This window comes from Pholcus phalangioides, unplaced genomic scaffold (genome assembly GCF_987345545.1).
Source record: "Pholcus phalangioides strain wild (caught in Gottingen) unplaced genomic scaffold, Ppha-v1.0 ptg000003l_1, whole genome shotgun sequence".
Lineage (NCBI taxonomy): Eukaryota > Metazoa > Arthropoda > Arachnida > Araneae > Pholcidae > Pholcus > Pholcus phalangioides.
The window spans coordinates 37,509,004-37,521,868 of NW_028301596.1; the positions used below are offsets into that span (position 1 = coordinate 37,509,004).

Below are 12,865 nucleotides of genomic sequence, written 5' to 3' on the forward strand. Positions count from 1 at the left end.
AGTAATTGCATAATTATTGAAAGAAATGGTTTCAAGATATATAGAGAAGGAAAATAATTTCGGAATTATCACCGAAATAAATAGTTAAAGAATCATTTAAAGGGATTTCAGATTAAAATTAACCACCGAATTAATTAATTTAATCAGTAATTAATCAAAAACTTTTACAGAATTTGCGAAAAAGTCATTTCAGAACTAATCAAAATTCATAACTAATAAAAGAAATAATTTCAGAATTAAATTGGAGTATAGACTGTTAAAGTATTTAATTATTATTACTCGCGGCCCCATTGGCCCCCCCCCCCATATATTTAGATGTCACTAAATTACATGAGTTGGTGTCCCGCGGGCTTCGTGAAAAGTTTCAATATTGGCCCGCCGTATATGAAAGTTTGAACACCCCTGCATTAACCCACGCTGCAATCATATGCAAGTTCATCTGGAGCATCTCGCTTGGATTCCTGATCACTCCCATTAGCTTCACGTCATTTGAGAGTCTACTAACAATCCAATCCAGGGCCGCAACTAGATGCGTGGTCACCCGGGGCAAGTGCGCATTTTGGCACCCCCTTGTAATGTGGAAGGAGAGGTGAGAATAAATTTTGCGACCCCTCTGCTCCAGTGTCAGGGGCACGAGACCCGCCTACTCCCCCCTAGTTGCGGCCCTGATCCAATCGATACCCTGATCGAGTTTATTGATAAAAATGAAAGAAGTACGGGCCCAAGGACACGTCCTTGAGGAACTCCACTTGTGACATCTGTCCAATCAGAACATTCCCCGTTCACCATAACCCGTTTTTACCTACCTCTCAACCACGATTCTATCCAATTCCTCAAGTCGCCCCCAATCCCAATTCCATGCAAACTTTTCAAGAGTTTGCCATGTTGGGCTCCATCGAATGCCTTGTGGAAATCAAGATGAACAACATCGACGTTTTTGTCTTTACTCAAAGCCATTTTTTTCACATTGCAAATGAGACACAATGGTTTATCCTTTACAACTGTGAAAATAAATAAGTATATTTTCATAATTTTATGCATATTCATTAAGGCTTGTTCCACTTCCTGCATATGCGAAAGTTTTTAACTCAGTTTCTATTTAAATTCTCACATTTGCATTTTCCATATGCCAGAAATGGAATACCCCCCCCCCCCCAAATGAAATTTTTTTGAAAAACTGAAATTGAAAATTTCTCTATACATATTTCTATACTGCTACTTTTTCTACTATATCTATTTTACTACTATTTCTATGCTATTAATAATTTTAAAATCTTCGGCAACTCTCTGTGGCAAAAATTTTACGCTTTTTTCATTCTAGTCTAATTTTATCAAGTCACTCGCATGCTTGCAAACTCTTTAGATGACTCGCATGCTTGCAAACACTTTAGGACACTCACCATGCTTTCAAATTCTCCATGTCACTCTTTTGAAAATTTAAACAGACTGACTCTGTCCCCCGCTCTCTAGCTTGGTCTTTCGATCACTTGCATGCTTACACACAGTTTTTGTTACTCACTGAACTGTGAGCGAGTACTCTTGCTCTCCAGGTCCCTCTTGTGTTTGCAAACTCTCTGGGTCATTCTTTTGGTCATTTACTTGACTAGTACCTTGCTCTCTACTCTCAAGTGGATCTATGGGTTTTCTGCGTTTGGGATATTAAACTTTTGTCGCCCTTCTTACACACTATTTAGTTTTTTTTTGACCACTCATTCCACAAATTTTGCTACACCTCCGAAATGAGCACCCTGGGCCCACAACCCCCCCCTTCCCCCCGTAAATACGCCTCTGCGTAAGGTGCATAAGAAAGGGCTTTCCGTCAGTCAAAAATTTAGGATCAAGTAATTTCTCAGAGAAATAACTACATAATTATCGTCCGTAAGTGTAAGTTTTTTACGAGCCAATAGCGCATTGGGAGCAAAAATTGGGCATTAAAAATTCAAAGCACGTCTTTGGTGTTCGGTACGTGTAGTTGTTTTCTTCTTTTCCATGTCCTCTCTGAGAAACAACGAAAATTTCACTCGAATACCCAGTTTATTTAAAAAAAAAAAGAGATGACCAAGGCCATGTTTGATATTCCGTCGTGATTTAATACTTAAAGAAAAGTGAGAAAAGACTATTACGTATGTACCTGATCTCTCTCTCTCTCTCTCGTTATATATATATATAACGATTATTATAAATCTATAATATATATTCACACCCCTCTCTCTACCTGTTATTTTAATATGTATCTTTTTATTATTATTATTATCATCATCAAGTGAAGTGTCTCGTTTTCTTCAAAACCTGTCTCTGGCAGGTGGCGCCAGAGACACTTGCGTATGGTTTTCTTGTTAATATGTCTTATAACAACGGTCACAGATCACAAATGAAACACATTTTCCAATAAAGTCCGCTGTCAGTCGGAGTAATATTTCCTATCAGTGTATATCAATTGTCATCTTCGATATAGAAGAAAATTGAGGTATGATATAATTTGCTTTTTTACATCTGTTATCTCAAATTTACTATCAGTATTACTGTACCAGGAAATTAAATCAACTTGAATTAAATCAAAAAAATATTCAAGTATTGAATTTATTATTTTGTTTTACCAGTTTTATAGGATTTTTAATTTAATTTCATAAAAACTACATTTTTATAAGTTTGTGATTTGATTATAATACACTAGTGAAACTACCCGGTACTGCCCGGGTCCTACTGGGAGCATTGAAGAAGTGACAAACATTGTACAAGGATAAACATGTTTGTAACGCATTGTTTGGAAACTACTGTAACCAAAGTAAACGTTCCAAAAGTGACTGTTGAGGCCAAAAAACTATTGTTTTCTGACAGTTTTTCCCGCCTATTTCGGGTAGTCGCAAAGCTCTGATGAACTTTGAAAGTAGCCTATCGTTCAAGTCGGGTCCAATTTGGTATACGAGCAAACTTCGACGAAAGTCGGTCCAAAATTGTAGATTTGTTTAGAGAACATACAAACAGACAGAAAATCAATTTTATGCATATAGATCAGTGTTTCTCAACCTATGGCCCACGGATAAGAGGTGGTCCACGATGATGGTATAGCAGGTCCGCAAACAGACTTGATGAAATTAGATTATTAGATATAGAGGCATCACAAAAACAGATGTTTGCCTCAGGTGACTAAATGCATTTTTGTTTCTAGGTGTCAGTCAAAGGGACCCACTGAGCCGTAAATCAAACAAGGAGGGGGGGGGGAACAATTGAAGGCTTTCACCACCCTCAAAATTATTTCTTTCAACAAAAAATTATCTTTCAATAAAATTTTGAATTTTCTTAAATTCTGAATTATTTCTTTCATTCAATCTGAAATTACTTCTTTCATCAATTGTGAATTTTCATAAATTTTTGGATTACTTCATTAATTCTGAATTTTCATGAATTTTGGGATTATTGCATTAATTCTGGGATTATTGAATTAATTCTGGGGTTATTCCATTAATTCTGGGGTTATTCCATTAATTGTGGGGTTATTACATTAATTCTGGGGTTATTCCATTAATTCTGGGATTATTCCATTAATTCTGGGGTTATTCCATTAATTGTGGGGTTATTACATTAATTCTGAATTTTCATCAATTCTGGGATTATTCCATTAATTCTGAATTTTCGTCAGTTCTGGGATTATTCCATTAATTCTAAATTTTAATCAATTCTGGGATTATTCCATTAATTCTGGGATTATTCCATTAATTCTGAATTTTCACCAATTCTGGGATTATTCCATTAATTCTGAATTTTCACCAATTCTGGGATTATTCCATTAATTCTGAATTTTCATCAATTCTGGAATTATTCCATTAATTATGAATTTTCATAAGTTCTGGGATTATTCCATTAATTCTGAATTTTCATCAGTTCTGGGATTATTCCATTAATTCTGGGATTATTTCATTAATTCTGGGATTATTCCATTAATTCTGGGATTATTTCATTAATTCTGGGATTATTTCATTAATTCTGAATTTCATCATCTGGGATTACTTCTTTCATTAATTCTGAATTTCATCATCTGGGATTACTTCTTTCATTAATTCTGAATTTCATCATCTGGGATTACTTCTTTCATTAATTCTGAATTTCATCATCTGGGATTACTTCTTTCATTAATTCTGAATTTTGATCAATTCTGTTAATATTCCATTAGTTCTGGGATTATTCCATCAATTCTGGGATTATTTCATTAATTCTGAATTTCATCATCTGGGATTACTTCTTTCATTAATTCTGAATTTCATCATCTGGGATTACTTCTTTCATTAATTCTGAATTTCATCATCTGGGATTACTTCTTTCATTAATTCTGAATTTCATCATCTGGGATTACTTCTTTCATTAATTCTGAATTTTGATCAATTCTGTTAATATTCCATTAGTTCTGGGATTATTCCATCAATTCTGGGATTATTTCATTAATTCTGAATTTCATCATCTGGGATTACTTCTTTCATTAATTCTGAATTTCATCATCTGGGATTACTTCTTTCATTAATTCTGAATTTCATCATCTGGGATTACTTCTTTCATTAATTCTGAATTTCATCATCTGGGATTACTTCTTTCATTAATTCTGAATTTTGATCAATTCTGGGAATATTCCATTAGTTCTGGGATTATTCCATCAATTCTGGGATTATTCCATCAATTCTGGGATTATTTCATTAATTCTGAATTTCATCATCTGGGATTACTTCTTTCATTAATTCTGAATTTTCATAAATTCTGGAATTATTTCATTGATTCTGAATTTTCATCAATTCTAGGATTACTTTTTTGTTCTTTTAATTTATCTTTTTTAAGAAAAACTCTTATATTAGAATACGGTTTACAAAAAAGTTATTTTAATAAAGGCGGATTTGGTCAGACAAAAAAAAATCGTTTCAAATTTTTGTTGATAGAGGGTGCTACACGAAAGCAAATCATTGGTGATTGTGGTTCAATCACTTCTGCGTCCAAAACGTTGGTAAAGCTCCAGGCCGGCGATTCTCTCTCTCTCGTGGCTGAGATAAAACAACTTCACCAATAGTGCTTTATCTACCAAATGTGAAGATCACAAATGAAAACCTTATGAAAGCGCCAGTAACGGGAAAATTCAGAAATGAGCTGCTAATTGTACAACCCCACATCTTATACAATTATGATTTGGTTATTTCCAGTGATTTGTTGTCACACACATTTTCAATCTTATATATATATATAATTTATTTTTATCCCCCTTCCTCAGACAAACTTTTTCACAATCCACATTTAAATATACCAGTTCCTTCAAATTTTAATGAATTTTCACTCTTTATGAATTTATGGGACAGCTTGGATTTCCCATCGCGTGCCACTATGTATATCAAAATAAAACTCAATTAAATGTGATTTATTAACATGATATTATTTGAGCAAAAAAAAATTACAATTTTTCGACACCAAATTGAACGTAAATTGAATACATATATATAAGGCACCGTTCAAGTATTATGCCAGCAGATTTTTAGGCATTTTTGATTCCCCTCCCCCGTCAGCAAAATTCAGCAAAACTATGGCCCTCTTCCCCCCACTTGAAAGCAATATTTCGTCAGCTCTGCCCCCCCCTCTACCTTTTAACGCATATTGGGACCAGAGACATAAGCAGGAGGAGGGCGACATACCCTCTATACCTATGTATGGCCCGCGGGCCAAATATCACATATCCTCGGGGATATGTGATATTTGGCAAAAACCTCAAACTAAATTTTGTAAAAATGCACTAAACAGCCCTTTTACAGTTCACTTAAGTAACCCGCGATACAGTTCCAGAACACTTAAGCGGTCCGTGGCACATTTCCCTAGTGGCACAATTTTAGAGCACTTAAGTGGCCCCCGGTGCAGTTTCAAGTTACCCGCGGCATATTTACAGACGACTTAAGTGATCCGTGGCACAGTTCCAAATCACTTAAGCGGCCCGCGACACATTCCTAGAGCACTTGAAGGATCCGCGGAACATTTAGAGATCATTAAAGTGGCCCTGTAGAGAATTTATTAATAGGGAGAATGTTAGTCAGGTACCCACAAACTAGCGAAAGGTTTTTCTCATTTTCGGCACACCCAGTAAGATGTCATTAAGAATATTCCATATTTTTATAAAGGGTGGTTGATGACGTTGGCATCATTCAAAGCCCCCCCCACCCCTTCCGCCCCCCCCCCCCGGTCACCAAAAGTTAGCAAACCCGAATCGCCCTCTATCGATGCTGAGATAAGACTTGAATGACTTTTAAATTTCAAGATTCCCATCTTGAAATTTAAAAGAAACCTAGAAAACTATGAATAATCTTACATTTAAACATAGATTTTCAAACTAATCCTTCAATAAATTTGAGAAATAACGTCAATGACTATTTCATATTTATGAAAGGAATTTTTTTCTAAATTTTAATTTTCAATGAAATATTCCACACAGTACGTATATGAATAAAAAAGAACTCAATTCAAATATAACTTTTCTATATCTTAACATCTGGATAAAGTCATTAAAACTCATGAAAAATGACAATCGGTTCTAAAAAAAATTGTTTCAACAATAACATTTTTCAATCGAAAAATGAATTTCATAATACTCATGGCTTTCGTAACGCTGATTGCGTAACATATTTTATCCACTGAGAAAATATCACTGAAAAATGTCTTTATACATTTGCGAAGGATTTTATTGCTGAAGAATCTTCTTCTTGGATTTTCGCCAAGAAAATCTTTTCGTATTCATTTACTTACATAATAACCTTGAAAGTTTTCTTCAAAGAAAAATATTTCGAAGAGAGCACACGCAAATCAGCCTCTTTCCTATTCCTAATCACGATTCTTCCCGGAAAAGAAATTCCGGGAAAGATGATTATTTTTTCCTTTAAAAATCGATTTCGAAATTTATTTCGCGATAAATCTTATTGAGCGAGGAAATGCATATGTAGTGATCGTTCAAATCATAAAAATGTAAAAAATAAATTCTCTCATAGAAAAATATACGTATAACTGATAAAAATTCGTTAACCCCTTTACGATCACGGACGAAATATTTCGCCAAAAGCCAGTCGACCAAATTCAATTCAGTCTTCTGTATCTTCTTTCCTCTTTCCTCACTACCGCGAAGCTTTATTGTAACCCTATGAACCGAAGTTGTTTCTTTATCTTCCTCGTTTTTTCCATATTCCTGTTAGTGATTCCCTCCCCCCACGTATAATGTATCTTTCTACTGTATCATGTAAGAGCGAAAAAGAACACGTAGGATGAAGGAGAAAAGGGATATCTAATGTATACACTATTATCCTCTGATCTATTATAGTGCTTTTCCTTTTCTATTTATTTATTTTTCTTCCTTTTCTTCTATTTTTTTTCTTCCCCCCCCCCTTTTTGTCTAACGTGCTGTTAGGTTAGGACAAAGTTACCAGATTCATCGCCGATTCTCGTAAAACAAAGATTATCAAAATTTGCCTCCAAAAGCTTGTTCGTGAAAGGGTTAATCTAATATATAAATGTGAAAGTATGTCTGTATGTATGTTCTTTATACAAATCTACAGTTTTAGACCGATCGTCGCCAGATTTTGCATATATACCAAACAGGACCGGGATTGAACCATAGGCTACTTTAAAAGTTCGTCAGAGCTGGGCAAATGCTCCAAATGGGTGAAAAAACTCTTCGGCAACAATGGTTTTGGGGCCTCAACAATTACTTTCCGAACGCTTACTTTGGTTACCGTGGTTTCCAACAATGCATTTCAGACGTGTATATATGCCTTTACAATGGTTTGTCTCACCTTTGATTCTGTCATTATAACAGTTCATTTCTTTATAACGGTTTGTAACTTTCCCAATCCTCCCAGTAATTGAAGGAAACCCGGGAAGTGCCGGGTATTTCTGCTAGCCTAGCCCCACTGTGTCCTGTAAGTGCTAATGCGGCCTTTATCTCATCAACCACCCATCGTAGAGGTATAGTTTCAACTTAAAAAATGCTTAAAAGGCGTTTGAATAATATTCGTTGCACAAGCTGGACATATGACGTCACTAACAACAGAGAACAATAACTACGACAACAAAACTGGGAATAAAAATGTTCAACGCCAGCTGATGAACTCAATGCTTTCTTCAAATCATCAACACTCTGGCACGAAGTTATAAAATTATCATTATCCACTAACATGCGAGTTCAACTGCAAAATGACTCAGCACTGCTATCATTTTCACATCAGTTGACCAACCAGTAGACCCAAGCACTAGACCGATTACGTTCCCAAATGGATTTTGCCAGTTGTTAAACTCAGTTCAAGAACTTGCAGACAAAGTCTTCCCAAACATTGAACAAAATCACCGAAACCATGAGTGGCTTTGTGAGAGAGCGATTCTTGCATAGAAAAATGACAGTGTGAACAAGATAAACGAAAAAATCCTAAAAATTATTCCGGGAGACTTCACACTTTACAAATCGGTTGACACTGTCACAGACACAGAGCAGACAGATCTGTATTCTGCAGAATTTCTGAACTCTTTGGATATTCCGGGTGTGCATAACTTGGCCCTCAAAGTCGGAGCACCTATAATGCTTTTAAGAAATTTGGAGACACCGAGACTCCGCATTGGCACCGGACTCTGCGTGAAGAAATTGCACAATTACATCATAGAAGCAACGATTCTAACTGGATGTGCCAAAGGAGAAGACGTCTTCACATTCCACGTATCCCAATTATCACTGAAGAAATGCCATTCGCTTTCAAGCGATTACAGTTCCCGATTCGTTTAGCTTTTGCCATGACAATAAACAAAGCGCAACGCCATTTCGTTAGCAGTGGCAGGTATCAACCTACTTGAGCCCTGTTTTTCACACGGACAGCTTTACGTCGCGTGTTGGTAATCCCAAAAATTTGGCATCTACACACCAGATGGAAAAACAAAAACTATTGTGTATCCACAAGCGATTGCCTCAAGTTTTTAACTAAAATATTAAAAAATAAAAGTAATTTTTTCTTACTTGATGCAGAAATGTTTTGATTAAGAAATAATTTTAATAAGCTATACATATATTAATTTTTTACGGGGCGGGCAACGTCGCCGGGTATCAGCTAGTTGGATATAAAAACAGAAATAAGATGAAAATTGGTTATAATATATCTGTGTTGAAACGACAACTCGGCTATAACGTCAATATACGAGATATTCCCGTAATTTTGCCCGAATTTTTTTTCTTTTTAATAAGGCTTACTTTTATTCACCATATTCACTAAAATGGATGGAGATGATTTGCATAATTTTTATGAACAAGGCTATGTTTGTGAAAAGCAAAATATTCACTAATTTAACGTGATGTTAAACTTTCGTGAAATACACTTTTGATTCACTGTATACTTGGTGGGTAGTACTTTCCCGCCAAGAGTTACTTATAAGCAAGGCTCGGATTAGGGTTTCCAAATTCCCGACATTTTGGAGCCTAAGGGAATCGGAAACGGGAAATCACTTATTTACAGTAAAACCTCGTTTATACAACGTATAGGTTAGGCCTCAATTATTCTCTATACTTTTTAATGTAAAAATAAATATATCATTTATGCATCGCATAAACTCCACGACGTTTTTACTACGACTCGAATCCCATATTTTGACAAAAATGTCATGTCAATTGATGTACGTGAAAATTCTTTGAAAAGCCACTTAATATCGTGTATATAAAACACTGCACAATTAGACAAATACATTTAATACACCTTAGATTTCAGTTTGTAACCCTTAACAATAAATGTTAAAATATAATGTTAAAATTTTGTAATGATACAGTCAATAGATATTTCTAGAAATCGTGTTTCAAACCAAATAAAATGTCAGAAACAACATTCTTCATAAAACGCTTTTCATTCACAGATTATTTGATGTAAGAACGCAACGCTAAAGTGGATGTAACTAAAACAAGGCGCCGTTCAAGTATTACGTAAGCAAATTTTTAGCCATTTTTGACCCCCTCCCCGACCATCGATGATGACGAAATACTTGAACGGCCCCCAAAGCCTGGTTTAGAATCACAAAAAATGGGGCTTTCATAAAAAAAATGAAAGGAAAAAAAATAGATATTTACTTCCAAAATGACATTTTAAACGAAGTCAGATACCTTAATCGACTTCTTTACTGATTTAAAATTCTTTTTCAAGATTAGTAACTTTAAATTTCTTTGGGAGGAAATTTTCCTGCAGCTATCAAATGACGTTTCACCCATTTTAATTTTTCTTATTTGGAATATTCTCAGTCTGTATGTATGCTGGAGGTAAAGGGCGCCATCTCCATTTTTCGTCAATTCTGGGATAACGCTATTAATTTGCAGTGCTTTCATCACACTACACATAGGTACAAGGACACTAAATCCCCTTTTTCAATAAATAACAAATGTATTAAAACAAACGAGCTCCATAGAGAGGCATACTATACTGAAAAAAAGTTTGTTTGCACCTAAAACAAGTGAGTTGGCTTTCTGTGGTTTTGTAACTTCGAGGCACGAATGCGAGCTGGTCCCATTTTGAAAAGTATCTCCACAAAGAGCAGGCAGATCTTCAATAGGATACTTAGGCAGCATGGAAACTTACTCACCCACCATTTTCACTTTAAAATAAAGAAAGACAGAAGGCAGCAAGCACCACCAGAACACGAAAAATGTATAACTCTGACAACATAAATACTCACTAGCTATGCATACGCAGAACATACATTCCAACATACACCAGTTCGAAGGAAAAAAGACTTTTTTCTGGATATTATGCCTAGGTGTCAAGTAGGACTATATTAGGGACTTTTTTCCCCTACTACATTGTATGGCTCGAGAAAAAAAAAATAAAAAATCATCTCAATTTCGCTACTCATCTCAATTTTCCAACCATTTGCTGAAGTTAAGGGGAGGGGCTACTACGGCTCTACTTCAGCGCGTCAAGCTACAGAAGCCCCATTTACATGCACAATATTGTGGTAGCATTGGGAGTTCTAGCACCCGCTTGACGACTTTTCTCCTTCGAAGGAAAGAAATTGAGAACAATTATTAATGAAAATTCTTGAAGCGGGTTTAAAACCCGCTTTTTCTATTTCCTGTGTAAACGGGGCTAGAGCGTGAATAAGGGAATAATGGTCAAGCCCTGTGGTGTACATGGATAGCGCCAGGGCCGTCGTTTCAACTTTTTCCGGGGGGGGGGGGGCAAAGCACATGTACTCAATGTATGTATATATATATACATACCATTTTTAGTGCATTTTCAAAAGCCAGAGGGGCAACGGCCCCCCCCCCCTAAATGACGGGCCTGGATAGTGCGCTTTTCCGGATGGCAAGAGCACTGGGTTCGATTCCCGGGGCGGAGACTAGTAGACTTTTCTTTCCGAGATCGCTAATATCCAAAGAAAAAGTCCTTTCCTTCATACACTGGAATTGACCAGCCGTTTTTACTGCACGATGCAATGCGTTCTAGCAGACAACCTTTTCGTCACATTTTGTGTGAAGGTGCTGGAACTTCCACCCTAAATTCCGGAACGTATCACTTGGTTGCCCCTCCCATCCAGAAAAAAAAAGTTGATTTTAAAAATTTTAGCCTCGGACATGATGGATTGACATACACCGGCAACAAAGGAATCTCAGTTTTCAGATCTAAACACAGTCATAACTGACAAGTAAATTAAAATCAACTTGGATCCCTTATTCGACTACGGCTGTTTAATAATTGTGATAACAATAAATTTCACATAAAGTCTGGGGAAAATTTTCTTCTTGGAGTGGTATCGTAATTATAATTAGCCTAATGATATCTTTTGTGTTTGTCTCCAAATAATTACGAAAATTTGTGGGTCGTTATTATAGTTTTCCCCTCTTCTGAGATTTATAGTATTATGTTCGAGATTGAAACTTCTACGGGAGAGTAATATTTCTGTTCGTGTAATAGATAACGCGTTAATTAAACAAGTTCGCATGAGCTATTTTTCCATCCGGATTCTTTTCCGTTGCTACACTGTAATGAAAACTATCTGACATGCACTTTTTCTTCTCTGTGTTCATGACACTCGAAAATACAGGGTGATTATAATTGAAGTTACGATTTCGAAATTTGCGTGAACACAGAAATGCTTTCTTTGGCAGCCACGATAAAAATGTGTATATTTGTTCTATTTTCACGGTCCTAATATTCAGCAACCTGGTGCGCTCATGGCGTCTCGTAACCTTTGAAAGTGCGTAACAGATTTACGTACCCACAGACACGTGGAGTTGTGTGGAGTTTCTCTCCAGAAATACATTAGAGCAACGGTTCTCAACCTATTCTGACTCGCGGAGTCCTTTTCATCGTATAATTTCTATGCCGGAGCCCCGTTTGGCTCGAGGAGCCCTTTTTTGTACATAACTTATACGGCGGAAACCCTTCAGACCTCTTCTTTTTAATTTATTAATCAAATTTACTGATTTATTTTACTTTCCTCAAGCTGCTGCGGAGCCCCTGGGAAGTGCACATGGAGACCCAAGGGTTCCCCGGAGCACCGGTTGAGAACCGCTGCATTATAGGATCCTGCACATGTGCAGGAGACTTGCTGACCCTGGAAATGCGTAGAACGCATGCTTATCATTTGGCATGCATCTGGAGCTTACTCACCCTAGAAATGCGTAAGAAATTTGCCATTTCCTGGACATACGCAAGAATCTTGTCGACCCTAGACATGCGTAAGAGATTCGATATCTCCTGAACATACACACGAGACTTACCGACCCTAGAAATGCTTTAATAAATTTGCTGTCTGGTGCCGCGAGATGTTTTCAGGGATAAACTTATAATTAGCTCGCTCATATAAGGCTGTGATCTTCAACCAATAAATGCAGCTG

The 12,865-nt window shown here is 36.3% G+C and overlaps 1 protein-coding gene across 2 annotated transcripts in view; it reads left to right on the plus strand.

The window, feature by feature from the left end:
• Positions 1-2,292: 2,292 nt before the first annotated feature.
• The window catches only part of LOC149088494 (uncharacterized), a 43,855-nt gene continuing 33,282 nt past the window's right edge, over positions 2,293-12,865 (plus strand). Inside the window, exon 1 of one of the 2 annotated variants that reach the window (XM_089247737.1) lies at positions 2,293-2,467. The gene's annotated coding sequence lies outside the window, so the exon portion shown is untranslated. Of the gene's footprint in view, positions 2,468-9,891; positions 9,959-12,865 lie in introns of those variants that run through there. The other variant, XM_089247744.1, reaches the window with a different exon arrangement.